Raw genomic sequence first — 16,847 nt, 5'->3', positions numbered from 1 at the left:
CGAACTCAGAAATCTGCCTGCCTCTGCCTCCCAAGTGCTGGGATAAAAGGTGTGTGCCACCACCACCCAGCCATTGTTATTGTTTTTATCAATTGCTATTGGTATTATCACCATCAGTTGGAATGGTGGTGGTGACAGGCCCCTGGCCATCACACATGCTAAGCCAAGTGCTCTACCCCTCAGCTATATCTCCAACCCTTTTACTCTGAGACAGGATTACCCAAGTTTATCCTGAACTTGGGTCTGTGGTCCAGGAAGACTAGCTATTGTGGTGGTGACTGTTTCTTCTCCTTTATTGCTCTTCCTCCTATCTTCCCTAACCTTCTCCTTTCTTTTAAAAAAGGGAGTGGAGAGTTAGCCCTTTACCTCCTGTTGCCTTACAAGTAGGAGTGCCAAAGTTCAAACTTCAGACCCCAGGTAAGAACAGCTGGGCATGGAACCTGGTGACATGGTTAGAGGTTGAGAACAGATACTGCTGTAGGGGAAGACTTGAGTTTGGTCCCCAGCACCCATAATGCTAGGCTTACAGCCACCTGTAACTCCAGCTTCAGGAGAATGAGACACCTCTAGCCTCCATAGGTACCTGTACTCACATGCACACACCCGGTTGGGTATGGTGGCAGTACATGCTTGCAGTAGAGTGCTGGGGAGCAGAGATAGGCAGATCCCTGGGTTTCTTTGGACAGTCACCCTAACCTATATGATGAGTTCCAGGCCTGGGAGCAGCCTTATCTCCAAAAAAGGTAGACAGCACCTAAGAAATCATACCTGACGTTGTCCTCTGGCCTCTACATGCATATGCACAGGCATGTATCCACACATACCCACAAACAAGCACATAAATAAGTTAAAAGAGAGGGCTAGAGAGATGGCTCAGGGGTTAAGAATGCTTGATATGCTTCCAGAAGGGGCTGTGTTCAGTTCCTAGCACTTATATTGGGGAGCTGACAACCACTATGATTTCACCTATGGTATGTGAAGCCTCTTTGGGCTTCCATGGGCATCTGCATACACACGCACACACAAATAACATGGACACACACACTCAGACATATACATAAATAAAAGAAAATAATTTAAAATAAATAAAACCAAAAGTAATATATAAGAAGATGTACCCAATGGTAGAAGTCTGTAGTCCCAGCTGCAAGAGAGTCCACAAAAACAGACTGCCTTGTCTATAGAGCAAGTTCAAGTGCAGGCAGGGCAACTTAATGAAATCCTGTCTCAAAACTAAGAAATAAAGCATTGGTGATTTAGCTCAGTAACAGAGCACATGCTGCCATGTGCAAAACCCCAGGTTCAATTAACTCTCAGCACTATAAAAAGAAAAAAGCCGGCTGGAGAGATGGCTCAGCTGTTAAGAGCACTGACTGCTCTTCCAAAGGTCCTGAGTTTAATTCCCAAGCATCCACATGGTGGCTCACAACCATCTGTAATGGGATCTGGTGCCCTCTTCTGGTGTGTCTGAAGACAGCTGCAGTGTACTCATAAATAACATAAATACATACATATAAAAGAAAAAAGCCAATCCTTAGATGTACATTATACATGAAATTGTAAAAGAATAAACAGGGTCACGTGTGGTCATGCAGGCCTTTAAACCTAGCACTTGGGAGGCAGATATAGGTAGATCTTTGTGAGTTCAAGTCCAGCCTCATCTACATAGCAAGTTCCAGCCCAGCTGGGGCTACATAGTAAGCCTCCATCTCAGAAAGACCAAAAAACTCAAAAGAAGAAAACCAAAACAAAACAGGACCAATCAAATAGTTCAGCTTAGCTGGTAAAGCCAAGCCTGATGAGTTGAGTTTGACCCACATGGTAGGAGAGAACCAATACTTGCAAGTTATTCTCTGCTCTCCACAAGTGTGTCTTGTCATCTGCACATGTACATACAATCATACAAAATAAAAAATAAAATTATGGTAAATATACATAAATCACTGAGATCTTTAATATAGCTAGTCAGAAATTAGTATTTAGGTATAATGATATGATTCTTAAAATTTAGTAGAAAATACAGTGTATCACCATTTTTAAAATTCATTTAAAATATTTTACTTAGGTGTGTGTGTGTACACCATGTTCGTGCAGGTATTTTCAGGGGTCAGAAGAAGTCCTTGGATCCCAAGGAGAGATTTAGTTGGTTATGAGTCTCCATGTGCATTCTGGGACCTGACTTCAGGCCCTCCGGAAGAGCAGCAAGCTCTCTTACACATCAGCTATCTCTTCTGCCCCTTCATTACTCATTTTTATTGTCTATATTTATTAGTATTTTGCATATAATGAGTTCAATTAAAATGTAGTAAAGTTAACAAAAACATTTGCCTAAGACTAGAAGAGGTCGCTCTTGAATCACTTAAGTACATATATGTACATACAATCAATATAAATAAAAATATACATCTATAGTTTTTTGTTTTTTCCCAACGCTTGGAGGAGGAATCCAGGGCTCAGCAGAGGCAGAGCAGACATCTCCACTCCTGATCCTAATCTCTCCTCCCAGCGCTCGCCCGTGCATATGGCAGTTGTCAGGTCCATGAGGCGGAAGGACACTCGGGGACACCCTTTAACGTGTATCTAACGGCGAAAATATCATTTCCTTGTGGTTTAAAAAAAGAAGAAGAAAGGAAAATGATAAAGGTGTGGAAGCTTTGCAGACAAAACAATACCTGACGTGCGGCGAAGACAGGACTTTACGACCGTTTTACGACGTTCTGGACCTGACGTGCGGCGAAGACAGGACTTTACGACGGTTTTACGACGCTCCAGACCTCGCTCTTCGCGAGGACTGGGTCAGGAGAGCTGCGAAGCTGGGCAGCTGGGCGTCCTGCGTCCTCCCATGACCCCGTTCACCGCAGGACCTCTGTCAAAAGGAGTCAGTTCTACCCGTTCGGACCGCACAGCCCGGAACCACAAAGACTCGGAGTCGCTCGTGGAGACCGACCTCTCGGAAGCCGGCCACCGTGACGCTACTTCCTGCTTTGCTTCCAGGGCCGCGGGGCGGACTTCCAGACGTCTGGCTTCGCTACGCCTCCCCTAAGATGTCCGAGGGGTTGTGGTTTAGTCACTCGCCTTGTAAAGATCTCCTCAGTTAGGGAGGGGAAGGCCGAAGGCGACCTCAAGGAAATGGCCTTTAGGACACGGCCTGTGGCAGGGATTCACGTGGGACCGAGCTCAGGGATAGAAGAGGCAAATGAACGGAGTGGAGTGGGCGTGGAGGGTACCATGCTGAAAAGTGCTTATCACAGGTCTTTGCTTGGTGTTGAGACGGACGGCAGAGACTGCCCCAGAACTTGTCCTGTACCCGAGAAAAACCTTGAACATCTGACACTCTTGCCTCCATATTGCAGGAGTTGGTATTATATGTGAGCGGGCCACTACATCGAGTTGAACAAATCTAATACAAACCCCTAAATCCCCCGTCTAAATCCCTAAATCACAGTTCTGTTGATAAATCTGACAGTTCATGAAATGATCCGCATCTTCCATGCACTCAGTTCAATATGTAGATTTCTCTTATTTGAATGCCCTAAGAAACTAGTTTGGTTTTCTTTACATTTTCCCGAGTGTGTGTGTGTGTGTGTGTGTGTGTGTGTGTGTGTGTGTGTGTGTTGGATCAGCAAGTGTTGTACCACTGAGTATGTCCGCAGCCTTTTACATTTTCAACTACACATAATTTTAATATTTTATTGTATATTTTTGTTTTGGGGGTTTTGAGACAGGATCTCACTCTATAAGTCTAGGCAGACCTTAAATTCCAGATCTTCCTGATTACAGGCCTGAGCAAATGTATATAATTGTAAAATTTTGGAGGTGTGGAGACATGATCTCAGGGTTTTTTGCATCCTAGACAAACACACTGTTATTGAACTAGACATCTAGCTCTCAGTGATATAATATTGAGACATTAAAACAATGTATACCTTGGATGTGGTGGCACTGGCCTTTCATTCTAGCACTTGGTAAGCAGAGATAGGTAGGTCTCTCTGAATTCATGGCCAGGCAGTGCTACACTTTGAATGCCTATCTCCAAAAAGGGACATACATATAGAGACCAGAAGGCAACCTGTGGGAGCCGGTTCTCCTCTTTCACCTTGTTGGCTTTAGGAATCCAACTGAGGTTGTCATTTGGTGGCAAGTACCTTGGCCCACTGAGCCATCTCACCAACCCTTTAAACATATTTTGTTTTCAAATATCAATGTGTTTATTTTTAGGTTCTTACCAAATGATTCAGAGCCTCCTGTAGCTTGTAAAATGGCATTGACATCTAACATTCTTCATTTACTAATTAAAGATTACAAATTTCTTTATTCACATTTGTTAAGGTGTGTGTATTGTTTGCATGGAAGTCTGGGTACCCACTGAGGACAGAAAAGGGTTTCAGATTCCATAGAACTAGAGTTATTAAAGGTGGTTTGTTAGCCAGTATGTGGGTGCTCGGAATCAAACTTAGGTTCTCTGGAAGAGCAGCTAGTGATCCTAACTGCTCAACCATTGATTGCTCTAGCCTTAATACATTCACATGTGTTAAGGTTCTTAGCAGTTAACTTTTGTATAATTTTGTGGAATTTTACCTATACATATGTATGTACACTGTACACATGTCCAGAGAGGCCAGAAGAGGGAACAGGATTCCCTGGAACTGGAATTACAGATGGTTGTAAGCCACTGTGTGGGTGCTGGGAACCAAACTCTGATTCTCTGCAAAACCATTAAGTCTTACCTGCCAAGTCATCTCTCTAGCTTCAAAAAATTATTTTAATGATTTATTATTATAAATAAGTACACTGTAGCTGTCTTCAGATGCACCAGATGAGGGCGTCAGATCTCATTTCGGGTGGTTGTGAGCCACCATGTTGTTGCTGGGATTTGAACTCAGGACCTCCGGAGGAACAGTCGGTGCTCTTACACACTAAGCCATCTCACCAGCCCAAAAAATTATTTTTTAACACTGATTTACCAACATATTTTATCAATAATTCTCATGAGGGGCTGGATAGATGGCTGTTCTCCCAGAGGACCTGGGTTCCATTTCCAGTACCCACACAATGGCTTACAAGTATAACTCCAATTCTAGGGAATCCTGTGCCCTCTTCTGACTTCCACAGGCATCAGACATTCATGTGGTACACATACATACATAAAGGCAAATACCTATATACACAAAAGAATAAAAATCATTATTAAAAAACAATTTCTCGGGGCTGGCGAGATGGCTCAGTGGGTAAGAGGTCCTGAGTTCAATTCCCAGCAACCACATGGTGGCTCACAACCATCTGTAATAAGATCAGATGCCCTCTTCTGGTGTGTCTGAAGACAGCTACAGTATATGTACATATAATAAATAAATAAACCTTAAAAAAGCAAAAAAAAAAAAAAAAACCCAACTTCTCATGATACTTGTACACCAGTGTTTATTGTAGCACCATTCATAATAGCTGTTATAGAACCAATCTGAGTATCTAACAACAGAGATGGATGAAATATGCTATATATACAAAATACAATCCTTTTATGTACTTATTTTGTTGGGGGTTGAGGGAGGCATGTATCACTGACTTACATATACATGTAGGTTCCAGGTATAGAACTCAGGCTATCAGGTTTGGTGGCAAGCACTTTTGACCTCTGAGCCAGCTGGCCAGTTTCACAATGGAATCTTTATCAATATTAAAGAGGGATGGCCAGGAGATGGCTCAATGGGTAAAGGCACTTGCTGCCAATCACATGGCGGAAAGAGAGTAACTTCTATAAGTTGTCCTCCGACTTCAGCAGACATGCTATGGCACACATATGCATACTTGAACACACATGCATACAAATAACATATAATACATGTTATAAAAAACAGTTACGTCATTTGTAGGGAAATGGATGAACCCAGGGGTAATCTTATCAAGCAAATTAAGCCTGTCTCAGGATGACAAATGTTTTTTCTCATGTGTAATTCCTAAGTTTTACATAGATACATAAAATCAATGTATGTATATAAGACATGGAGTGGAAGTGAAACTGTGTAGGGTAACAAAGGGGATGATATGGGGGAAGGGAGGGTAAAGAATTATGGGGTAGAATATAATCAATATATATTTTATAGTTGTATGAAGATATTTATATAATACATACTTTGTACTGTGAAAAAATTTAAAAGCCAAAAATATTAATGTACATTATGTAATGTGTTTATGCATCCAGACGTATACTCCTTTGCTTGTTAATATTCAACTGTTTTTTGGTTAATTGGTTTTGTTTTTTTGAGACATGGTCTCATTGTATCACCTTTGCTGACATGAAACTGGTTTTATAGATAAGGCTGGCCTTGAACTCACCAAGATCTGCCTGCCTCTGCCTCTAGCTCTGGAGTTAAAGCTCTGGGATTAAAGGTATGCATTACTATGCCATCTTAACTGATTTTTTTATTATTATTTTACATTTATTTATTTAGTGTGTAGAGTGGATGAGTGTGTACATGTAGCTGTCAGAGGACAACCTGCTGGAATTGGTTCTCTCCTTCCATCTTGTGGGTTCCTGAGATTAAACTCAGGTAGGCAGGTTTGTCAGCAAGTTCCCTAATCTGCTGGTCCATCTCCACAGGCAGTATCTCAAGACAAAATAAAGCAGTGTGCTGGCCAGATGTCTAGTGGTAAAGGGGCTTGCAGGTAAGCTTAGCTACCGGAGTTAGATCCCTGGGACCCACAGTGGGGAGGAGGAGCTGACTCCTGCAAGTAGTTCTGCATATGTGTGCCATGGCACATGTCCACACTCACAAAATAAATATGTAAACAAAGCTAAAAGCAACAGACATTTGGTGCATACATTTATTATTTTTCATCTCTCCAGGTTCTATTTGTTGTGCATTGTGAGTAGTTGCCTTTGTTTTCTTCTAAGTGCTTTGAGTTTAGCTTCTTTAGTTCCTTGCAGTGGCAAGTTAGATTATCAACTCGAGGCCTTTAAAAATAAATATCTTTGTGTGTCTACATAACCACTGTGTGTGTGTGTGGAGGGAGAGATGGAGGAAGGTGGGGGGAACCTCTGGTGTCAGTCTTAACCTTCCCCTTTACTTGAGACAGGATCTATTGGTGTTCACAGCTGTGTATTCCAGGCTAGCTGGCCTGTGAGTTTCCTGGGAGTATTGTGTCTGTACCTCCCATCAGCCCATAGGAATATGGAGTCAGGCAACCACATCTAGCTTTACATGGGTTCTGGTGATCTGAGCTCAGTTCTGTTTTGAGGCAGGGTCTGGCTGTACAGATAACTTTTCTTTTTTTCTTTCAATTTGTGTGTATATGTATGTGCATGTGTGTGCACATAAGTGCATGCATATTTGCCATAGTTCTCATGTACGGGTTAGAAGACAACTTCTGGGAGATGGTCCTCTCCTTTCACTGTGTGAGTGCCAGGGACGGAACTCAGGTTGTCAGGCTTAGTGTCAAGCACCCTTTTACTTACTGAGCTGCCTCACCAGCCCACGCACATGTGGCCTTTCTTCCTAAGGATTGGATAGCTTACATATACACTTACTTAGCTTTGGCCACCTCGATGTGATGTGCTGGGTTTTCATTTTGTTCACTTCAAAGTATTTTCATAATTTCTCCTCATACCTTCTCTCTAGTCCACCATTTTAAAGTTATTATTATTGGGTTTTTTTTCCTCTTTTTTTCGAGACAGGGTTTCCTCTGTGTAGCCTTGGCTGTCCTGGAACTCACTCTGTAGACTAGGCTGGCCTTGAACTCAGAAATCTGCCTGCCTCTGCCTCCCAACTGCTGGGATTAAAGGTGTGTGCCACCACTGCCCTGATAAAGTTATTTTAAAGTTAAGTTTCTAAGTATTTTCTTTGTTCTTTTGTTCTTTTTTCTCTTCTTGACTTCCCATCTAACTTCATCTTCAATTATTTAAAATTCCTATAGGCTTTGTTGTGTGAGTAGTCTGTGCTCGTGCTTACACATGCATGCATGCAATGCCAGTTTCCATGTGGAGATCAGAGAACAAATTGTGGGAATCACTTCTCTTTTTCCTTCCTATTAGTTCTGGGAAGCACCTTGAGCCATCTCACCCATTCCAAGTTATTATTAATGAAATAGTTTTAATTTGAGTTGTTGTGGATGGGTGCATTCATCCTTCTATTGCATGTATGCTGAGGATCTGTTATAAAGTGCATGCTCAAGACCGGCATGGTGGTGTGTTGGAAGCAACATTGTTTGAATGTTAACTGCTCTGTCAGCCATAACTGCTTATTGGCACAAAAGTCTTGGCCTCCATGGGAATGTACTAGCCCAGTTGAAAATCAACAGCTGCTTCGATGGGAAAGTACTGACCCAGCTGAGGACAAATGACTATTAATCTTGCTATTAGGTATCCAGCAACCCACTTAGTACCAGTATACATAAGAACAAAGAGTTAATGAATCTTGCTGATAGGTATTTAACAACCCACTTATGGAAGCCCACTTTAGATTTTATGGTTAGATATCTAGCAATTCATTCTGCTATGAGATCAGACATCTATGGGTCCTGTAGATAAGTGCTTAACTCCCAGTCCAGTTAGGGACAAAATAGCTATGCATCATATAGACAGGTACCTAGCAATCTGAACTTTTTACCTAGCCAATTTCCTGGTTCTGAGAGCACCTGCACTCCTGGAAGACAAAGTGATCCTGTCCACTCCCCTTTCCCCCATTCTGCTTGTAAGAATATATAACCTGAGCGAGAAAAATTAAAATTTGGCAGCTTGATCAGACTCCTTGACTTGCTGTCATTCTTCATGTTCCCTGTCTCCCTTTCTCTTCCACGTGATCCCCCTAGACCCTGTTTGATCACCCCGTGAGAGCAGTGGGGCAGTGGTGTGCCTTTAATACCAGCATTTGAGAGGCAAAGATAGGTGGATCTCTGGTCCACAAAGGGCAGCCTGGTCTACAAAGCAAATTCCAGGTTAGCCAGGACTACACAGAGAAAACAAACAAAAATTGTGTGCAGGTTTCAGATACTTCTCTGTGATAAATATTATTTCATCCTTTCTCTCATTTAATCATTTATCTTTTATCTAGTTTGTTCAAGGCAAATCCATTCCATGAGAAGTTGCTATGAATCAGAGCATAAATGCAAATAAAATATACAATCCAAAAAGACATAGGACATTCAAGTATGAAGTTGAAGGGAGTACTTATTCACACACTAGGTACTTTGGAGGTTTATTTCTTTGTAGGTTTTGGGCAGTGCTGGAGATCAAAGCCAAGGCCTTGTGCTTGCTAGAGGCCTTTGGCCACTTCTGCTACTAAGCCACCCCTAGCTTTTGTCTTTGAGTTTTGCTATGTACCTTAGGATTGCCTCAAACTCCTGTCCTCCTAAGTGCTAGAGTTAAGGGACTGATCACCACTCACACCTCCTGTGGTTTTTTCCTTGCCTTTCTTCCCTCCTTTCCCCTTGCTTCCTTCCTTCCTGTCATTTTAGAGACAAGGTAGTACTGGATGGCTTGTAACTCAGATCTACTTGCCTCTGCTTCCTAAATGCTAAGAAAGATTCAAGGCATGTGCCATGCCCAGCCTGTGTTTGTTTTTGAAGATGGAGAAAGTTCAACGCATGGCCATGCAAAAAGAGATTTCAGAGCAGGCTGATTTTTTTGAGATGGGATCTCACCATGTTGCCTGTCCTGGCTTGAACTCCTGGGCTAAAGTAATATTCCTGCCTCCTCAGTAGCCTGGACTCTAGGCTTATGCAGTGTGCTTAGCTTTGAGTGTATCAAAACAACTTTAAAATGATTTACTCCAGTCTGCTGGGCAGTAGAGGCAATGCCTTTAATTCCAGCACTAGGTAGGCAGAGACAGGTGGATCTCTGAGTTTAAGACCAGCCTGGTCTGCAGAGTGAGTTCCAGGATAGCCAAGGCTACACAGAGAAACCTCGTCTCTAAAAACCAAACCAAAACAAAAATCAATAAAACCAAACAAAAAAGATTTAGTGCAATCATGTGTGGTGGCACACACACTAATTCTGGCCCTCAGAAGGCAAAGGCAGGTGGATCTCAAGGCCAGCCTGGTCTACATTGTTGAGTTCCAGGCCATCCAAAGCTACAATAGTAAGACCTGCCACACCCACTCGTCTACTCCAGTAAAGTCTGCAATATCAGGAGTAAAAGCCTGATCAAGGAAAAGACGTGTTATGATTTCAAAGGGAGTTTGTGCTTCCTGGGTATTCAGTCATTCATTGGCATCTCCTAACTCAGAGATGTTCCAGATTAGTCTTTCCAATCGTCAACACGCCTTCTTATTCAGGCATAAAGGCACCCCAAGAAATGATTCGTAAATGGCTAAAAAAGGGTGTTGTTCCCTGGCCAGCACAGTGTTCCAATATATCCTAATTTATTACTAAATTGTCCTTAGCTTGGAATTTCTCACAAGGAAGCTGCCTTATCAGATAGGATGTCCTCAGAGTTAGCAACAGAGGTCAGGCACCATTGCTTACTGTTAACATAGATTTCTCATGGCAGACCCACAGAAGACAGAACTGTTTTACATACCTGAGAGTAATCGAAGGGCTTCCCTCACTTAAGGGCATTTTTAGGAACTGCTAGATTGGAGCTTCCTGGTACTTGCCTCCAGCAGACCCAGAGAATTAGCATGGGAATACCAAAATAGCCCCAGAGGGGAGGGCACCACTGCTCTTTCCCTTCACATCTGGATACCTGATCTTACTGACCTTGATGTAACCATCACTTGCCTATGTGATCTTACTGACCTTGATGTGACTGTCACCTGCCTACATGAGTTTTGTCATTCACCCTGTTTTCTGTATACTATTTAAGCCTGGTTTTCATTTTGTGTATGAACTTAGATGGACTGGGACTTAGACTTAGATTCATTCATTCAGATTCAAGCTTCGAGCCTCATGCAGTCTGAAGCCCCCCAAAGCCCTGGCCCAGAGCACTTGGGCCTGGGGAGGAGGGTGTCAGCGCCTGTCCAGAAGAGGTGGCTGCTTTAGATCTAGTGTATTTCAGGTGGCCTCAGATGTACCTCAACTGCTGAGCTGCCAGATTTCTCATTTCCTTTTTGTAATGACTGTAAAAGTCTGATGCCATTTTTAAGAAATACATTCAGATCCTGTACTTCCATATGTTGTCTCTGCCATCATTTCTTAGCCTACGCCTTGTCGACCTGACTGGGACCCCATTTCTCCCACCGGTTGAAAGAGGCTCAGATTGGCTGGCCCTTGGCAAAGACCCTGTCTCAAAAAACAAAAACAAAACAAAACTGCAACAAAACTAAACCCTAAAGTATCTACTGATGAGTGAAGCCTACTTCTTAGACTCTACACTAGGTTTTACCTGGAAATATTCCTAACAAAAAGGGTTCCAAATGAAGCTACTCTGACCCACATGGTTCAAAATAGCCAAAACCCAATAGTCTCATTCACATATCTCCTTTTCAGATTTCAAAATATTTAATTTTACTCCCAAAATGGACTATATTTTTTAATTGGGAAACTATCTAACATACTCAGAAAACTTAAAAGAGCATTTTGGAGTTAGCTGAGGTCAGTGCACTGCTGCTCTTTGGGATCACAAGAGGGCTGGGCTTTCTGTTGAATGAAAACAGGTAATGGCAGTGCCTGCCATTCATTTCTGTAGTCCTGTATGGTGTATGTGTTTGAATGGGCATATGGGGCCAGCATGAAGAGTCCTTTTCACTTGTGCTCCACCCTGTTCGCTGAGGCAGGGTCTCTCAGCTGGTCTTGCTAGCCAGATTGCTTTGGAGATCCTGCCTTCTGAGTGTTGAAATTACATGTGGGCACTTTATATGCTAAGATTTATTCATGATGCTTAGATCAGAGAGTATATCTCAATAAATTATTATTGCCCTGATACATATCAAGTACTACATAAGAAGGTCAAATGTAGGAGCTAGAGAGTTGGCTCAGTGGTTAAGAGCATGGACTACTTTCATAGCCCCATCCCCAAGTTCGATTCCCAGAACCAACATGTGACTCATAAGCATCTGTAATTCCAGTTCCATGGGATCCAACACCCTTTTCTGGTTGGTCTCCATGAGAACCAGACATACACATGATACACAGATATATACATCCGCCAAATACTCATATATAAAATACACTAAAAAATGTAAAGGTCAAATGTAACGTAATCCAGACCTGCAGAGGAAAGGAGTTCAGTTTCAAAGACAACAGTGATGGCTTAACAATGTGAAACTTTATACAGAAGCTGTCCACGTTAAATTAGTACCAAGGAAACAACAAATTAAAGTTTTATAGTAACTCCTCAAAGTCCCTTTTAACATATATGTAGTTGTAGCTGTTTGAGTTCTTGTTGTTGTTGGTTTTTTTAGACAGAGTCTCTCTACTGTGTATCTCTGGCTGTCTGGAATTCACTCTGTAGACCTGGCTGGTCTTGAACTCAAGAGATTTACCTGCTGCTACTTCCCCAGTGCCCCCTACCACTGCCTGGCAGGCTGTTTGTTATTTTTTATTTATTTATTGTGTGTGTGTGTGTTTCTGTGGTACCTGTGTGGAGTGCAAATGACAATCTTAGGTAGCTGGTTTGCTGTTTCCACCCTGTACGTCTTAAAGATCAAACTTGGATAGTTAGGTTTGATGGCAAGCACCTTTCCCTGCTGACTCATCTAACTTGGCCTGGAAGATTTGTCTATTGCTTGTTTTATGGCTTTATTGCCACTTCATTCTCTAAAGCTTCTTACTTTCAAGATAGAATTGTGTTTTGTTTTTGAGGTAGGATTTCTCCAGCCCTGGCTGTCTGGAACTTACTACATGGATCAGGCTGGGCTCCAACCCACTACGGCTGCTGCAGGAAGTCAAGTTTTGTGACATCACACCTGGTTGGGTAGTTTTTATTATCCAGTTTTCTTAAGAAACAGTTGAGAAATGTTTTGATTTTCAAAGCCTCATACTTTGTAACAAACTCCAGCAGATTCTGTGATGGCACTTATCATCAGTCAAACCTTCCCACATACTTTCTCCAAACCAAAGTTGGATTCTCACCATTTTCTACATCAACAAAATAAAGTGTAGAATTTAAAAATCTGACATAGCTGTTTGTTCTCTCACAATGAACTCTGTTAGACTTAGAAGACGGGATATAAAGCTGTGTTTCAGTACAGATTATACATAAAGGGAGGTCATGAGGAAGCTACTGACAGTTTGGGTTCTCTTGCTTGGCTCAGGGCTGGCTTTGTTGGATTGTGGGCAACACAAGTATTCTGAGTAGTTATTTGACTGTGTCACCAGACACTTGAATAAAACTGAAGAGCATCCCTACTCAGGCCACAAAGGGTCTGCCTGTCTCCACAGGTGCACAGTACATTTTACAGGATGGAGATCCATGTAGAATCCTTGCCCTAGGTAGACACAAGGGATGTGGACCCCATCCTTTTAATTGATAAATATATCCTTCTGTATTTATTTTTCCCCTCACTTCTTTCTTTTGATAGGGTCTTTTGTCTCACAGGCTGGCACTGAACTCTCTATATAGCCAAAAGTAGTCCTGAACTTCCACCTTTCCTCTCACATCCTGAGTGCTAGGATTATAGTTGTGAGGCAATGGCCTGATTACTATCATACACACACACACACACACACACACACACACACACATATATATACACATATATGTATATGTATGTGTATATATGTGTATACATATATAGGCTGACCTGGAGTTCCCACCTCTCCTCTCACATCCTGAGTGCTAGGATTATAGTTGTGAGGCAATGGCCCGATGACTATCATACCTATATATATAAACAGGCTGACCTGGAGCTCCTGAGTGCTAGGATTACAGTTGTGAGGCAATGGCCCGATGACTATCATATCTATATATATAAACAGGCTGACCTGGAGCTTGTGACTGGCCTGCCTCAGCTTCCCAAGCACCAGTATTATAAGTATGTGGCACAATGCAGACCTATGGATCCTTTTTTGAAGATGAAAATGTTGATGTGCATATATACTCATGAAACTGAGGCAGGAGTTTGAGGGCATATTAGCAAACATAGGAGACTGAGTCCCTCCCCCCCCCCAATATACACACTTGGGGTTTGATCCATTATGCAAGTTTCTCTCATTTTTAAAATTACACTTGTTGGAGAAGGGGGTAGCAGGTGCATTATTGCCATAGCAATTCTCCTACCATTTTGTGAGTTTGGGGAGTGGAACTCAGCTTTTCTGATTTGGCAGCATGCATCTTCAACTACTAAACCATTAGTTCTCAACCTGTGGGTTGTAACCCCTTTGGGGGAGGGGCTGAATGACCTTCCTCAGGGGTCACATATCAGATATCCTGCACCTCAGATTTTTACATTACTATTCTTTTTTTTTTTTTTTTTTTTTTTTTTTTGGTTTTTCGAGATGGTTTCTCTGTGTAACCCTGGCTGTCCTGGAACTCACTCTGTAGACCAGTTTGGCCTTGAACTCAGAAATCCGCCTGCCTCTGCCTGCCAAGTGCTGAGATTAAAGGCATGTGCCACCACTGCCAGGCTACATTACTATTCATAGCACTGGTAACATTAGTTATGAAGTAGCAACAAAAATTATGTTATGGTTGGGAGTCATTACGACATGAGAAACTGAATTTAAGGGTTACAGCGTTAGGAAGGTTGAGAACTCTGCACTAAGCCATCCCTCAGTATGCAAGTTTACTGAACTTTCTGTGAGTTGCGGTTTTGATGTAAATTCTAACTTCAAAGCCTTTTTAGGGCAATATTTTGGAAGAAGACAGGAATTAGTAGCAAAGAAGGTGAGAGGACAAGACAGAGAAACGAGAGTAAATATGTATGAAAACACCCCAACAAAAACCATCATTTTGTTGCATAGTTTTTTGTTTGTTTGTTTTCTTCAGGGTAGGGAGCATATACGTGAAGTCAGAGGCATCATTTTAGGATGCTGGTGCTCGCTTTCTACCATGTGAGTCTCAGAGACTAAACTCTGGTGAAATGGCTTGAAGACAAACACTTTACATTTTAAGGATATTGAGAAAACTTCTGAAATCACAAATAGTTAGAGAAGTTTGGGATGCCAAAATTAAGAAATCCTTAAAACACTGTCACATGCAAACTTGTCCAGCCACATAGAAATCAGCTTGTCAGTTCCTCGGGAAGCTGGGGAAAATCCACTTCCAGACTTGGCCTCACCACTCTGGGGACTATACCAAGGACTCTACACCGTATGCTACAGAGACAGGTATTTGCTCAACCATGTTCACTGCTGCTCTAGGCATAACAGCCGGAAACCGGAAACAATCTAGATGTCTCTCAACATCTAGAAAGAAAAGAAAATATACATTTACACAATGGAATATGACTCAGCTGCTAAAAATAAATCATGAAATTTGTAGATAAATGGATAAACATGAAAAAAATCCTGAGTCAACCCAGACCCACCCAGAAAGATAAATATGGTATGTATTCTCTTATATGTGGACATTTCCTGTCAAATAAATGATAACCAAGCTACAATCTTAGAGCCAGAGAGGTTAGATATGGAGGAAGGTACACATGGATCTCCCGGGGACAGGGAAATAGAATAGATGGAAGAGAGAGGAACAGGAATGGGAAGGAAAAACTGAAGGGAAAAATATGGAGAACAGTAGTACAATATATCTATATCTCTTCATAAACTGATGGTAAGGACTTATTGCTGCAGACAACACCTACATGACTCCTTGTACATGGAGAAGTTGAACTGGTGCCTACCTAGAGCATTCACCCCTACTGACTAGTGTTACAATGCTGGAAGATACTATGCACACTATTGGAGGAGAAAAGTGATCCTCTATCTCACCCAGCTACAAACCCTTTTTGTCTACAGTGGTGAGTTGCTACAGGATACACTGGTGTGATAGTGGCACAAAGCTTGTGGAGTAACCAACCAACATCTGACTGGATCTAAGGCCTCCTGCCTGAGATGGAATTCATCCCCAGCACCGCTCAGGTAGCCAAGAACATGAGACTAGACAGGCCAATGGACTTGGAAGAAAACTAAATACTACTGTTCTGCTAAAGGAATGTAGCAATCAATGGCTCCTAACAACATTCTGCATACTTACAGATCAGTGCCTTGCTCAGCCATCATCAGAGAGGCTCCCTCCTGCAGTAGATGGGAACAAACACAAAGACCCACAACTGGACAATGTGCAGAGATGGAGAGTCCTTGCAATACTCTGTCTTAAACAAACTCCTCCTGAGGATATTGAAGAGACCAAGGGAACGAAGCCTTCTAAACACAGCAGGAATGACACACACATAAACTCAGAGACTGTGGCACCAATCACAGGGCCTGCACAGGTCTAAGCCAGATGTGTCTGTCCCAGTAGTTAGAGGGGAAGTGGACATAAGCCCCCATCTCTACCCCAGAGCTATTTCCAATTGACAACTTCTTCCAAAGGAAAAATTAGTTTTCTCCAGTGGAATCTCAGTGGACATACAAACCACTCTAAGGACAGATCCCATGCCCAGCAGTAGATAGCCAACGCATTTAGTGGCATTATTGGAGGTTTTCCTCACAGGTCTTTGCATTTATATTTTGGTTTCCAATTTTGTGTTTTATTGGATTTCTACATGTGCAAATGTGTCTATGTCTCTTGTGGTTTTCCCTTTGGCTTTTTATTCTGAATGTTTGTTTATATTATATCTTATTTTATTACCTCCCTTTCTCCTTCTCCCTCTCCCTCTCCCCCCCGCCCCCTTTCCTTGACAGAGTTTCTCTATATAGCCTTGGCTGTCCTGGAACTCACTCTATAGACCAGGCTGGCTTCAAACTCAAGAGATCTACCCACCTCTGCTTCCTGAGTACTGGGATTAAAAGTGTGCACCACCATGTCCATCTG

General features: G+C 42.3%; 2 long non-coding RNA genes across 2 annotated transcripts in view; both read right to left on the bottom strand.

Annotated features, from left to right (window-relative positions):
• LOC116073496 overlaps window positions 1–2,968 on the bottom strand; it is a 9,879-nt gene extending 6,911 nt beyond the window's left edge. The window contains exon 1 of the long non-coding RNA XR_004111828.1: window positions 2,673–2,968. This is a non-coding gene — a long non-coding RNA (uncharacterized LOC116073496). The remainder of the gene's footprint in view (window positions 1–2,672) is intronic.
• An 11,727-nt stretch (window positions 2,969–14,695) lies between these two features.
• LOC116072832 lies at window positions 14,696–16,715 on the bottom strand. The gene is made up of 2 exons (XR_004111564.1): window positions 16,068–16,715; window positions 14,696–15,280 (listed from the first exon to the last, which is right to left on the bottom strand). It is a non-coding gene; the product is annotated as an uncharacterized LOC116072832 (long non-coding RNA).
• Between the last annotated feature and the right edge of the window lie 132 nt (window positions 16,716–16,847).

Source organism: Mastomys coucha, unplaced genomic scaffold (genome assembly GCF_008632895.1).
Source record: "Mastomys coucha isolate ucsf_1 unplaced genomic scaffold, UCSF_Mcou_1 pScaffold23, whole genome shotgun sequence".
Lineage (NCBI taxonomy): Eukaryota > Metazoa > Chordata > Mammalia > Rodentia > Muridae > Mastomys > Mastomys coucha.
Note: the sequence above shows the minus strand (reverse complement) of the source record. Positions and strands in the feature narration are given on the sequence as shown.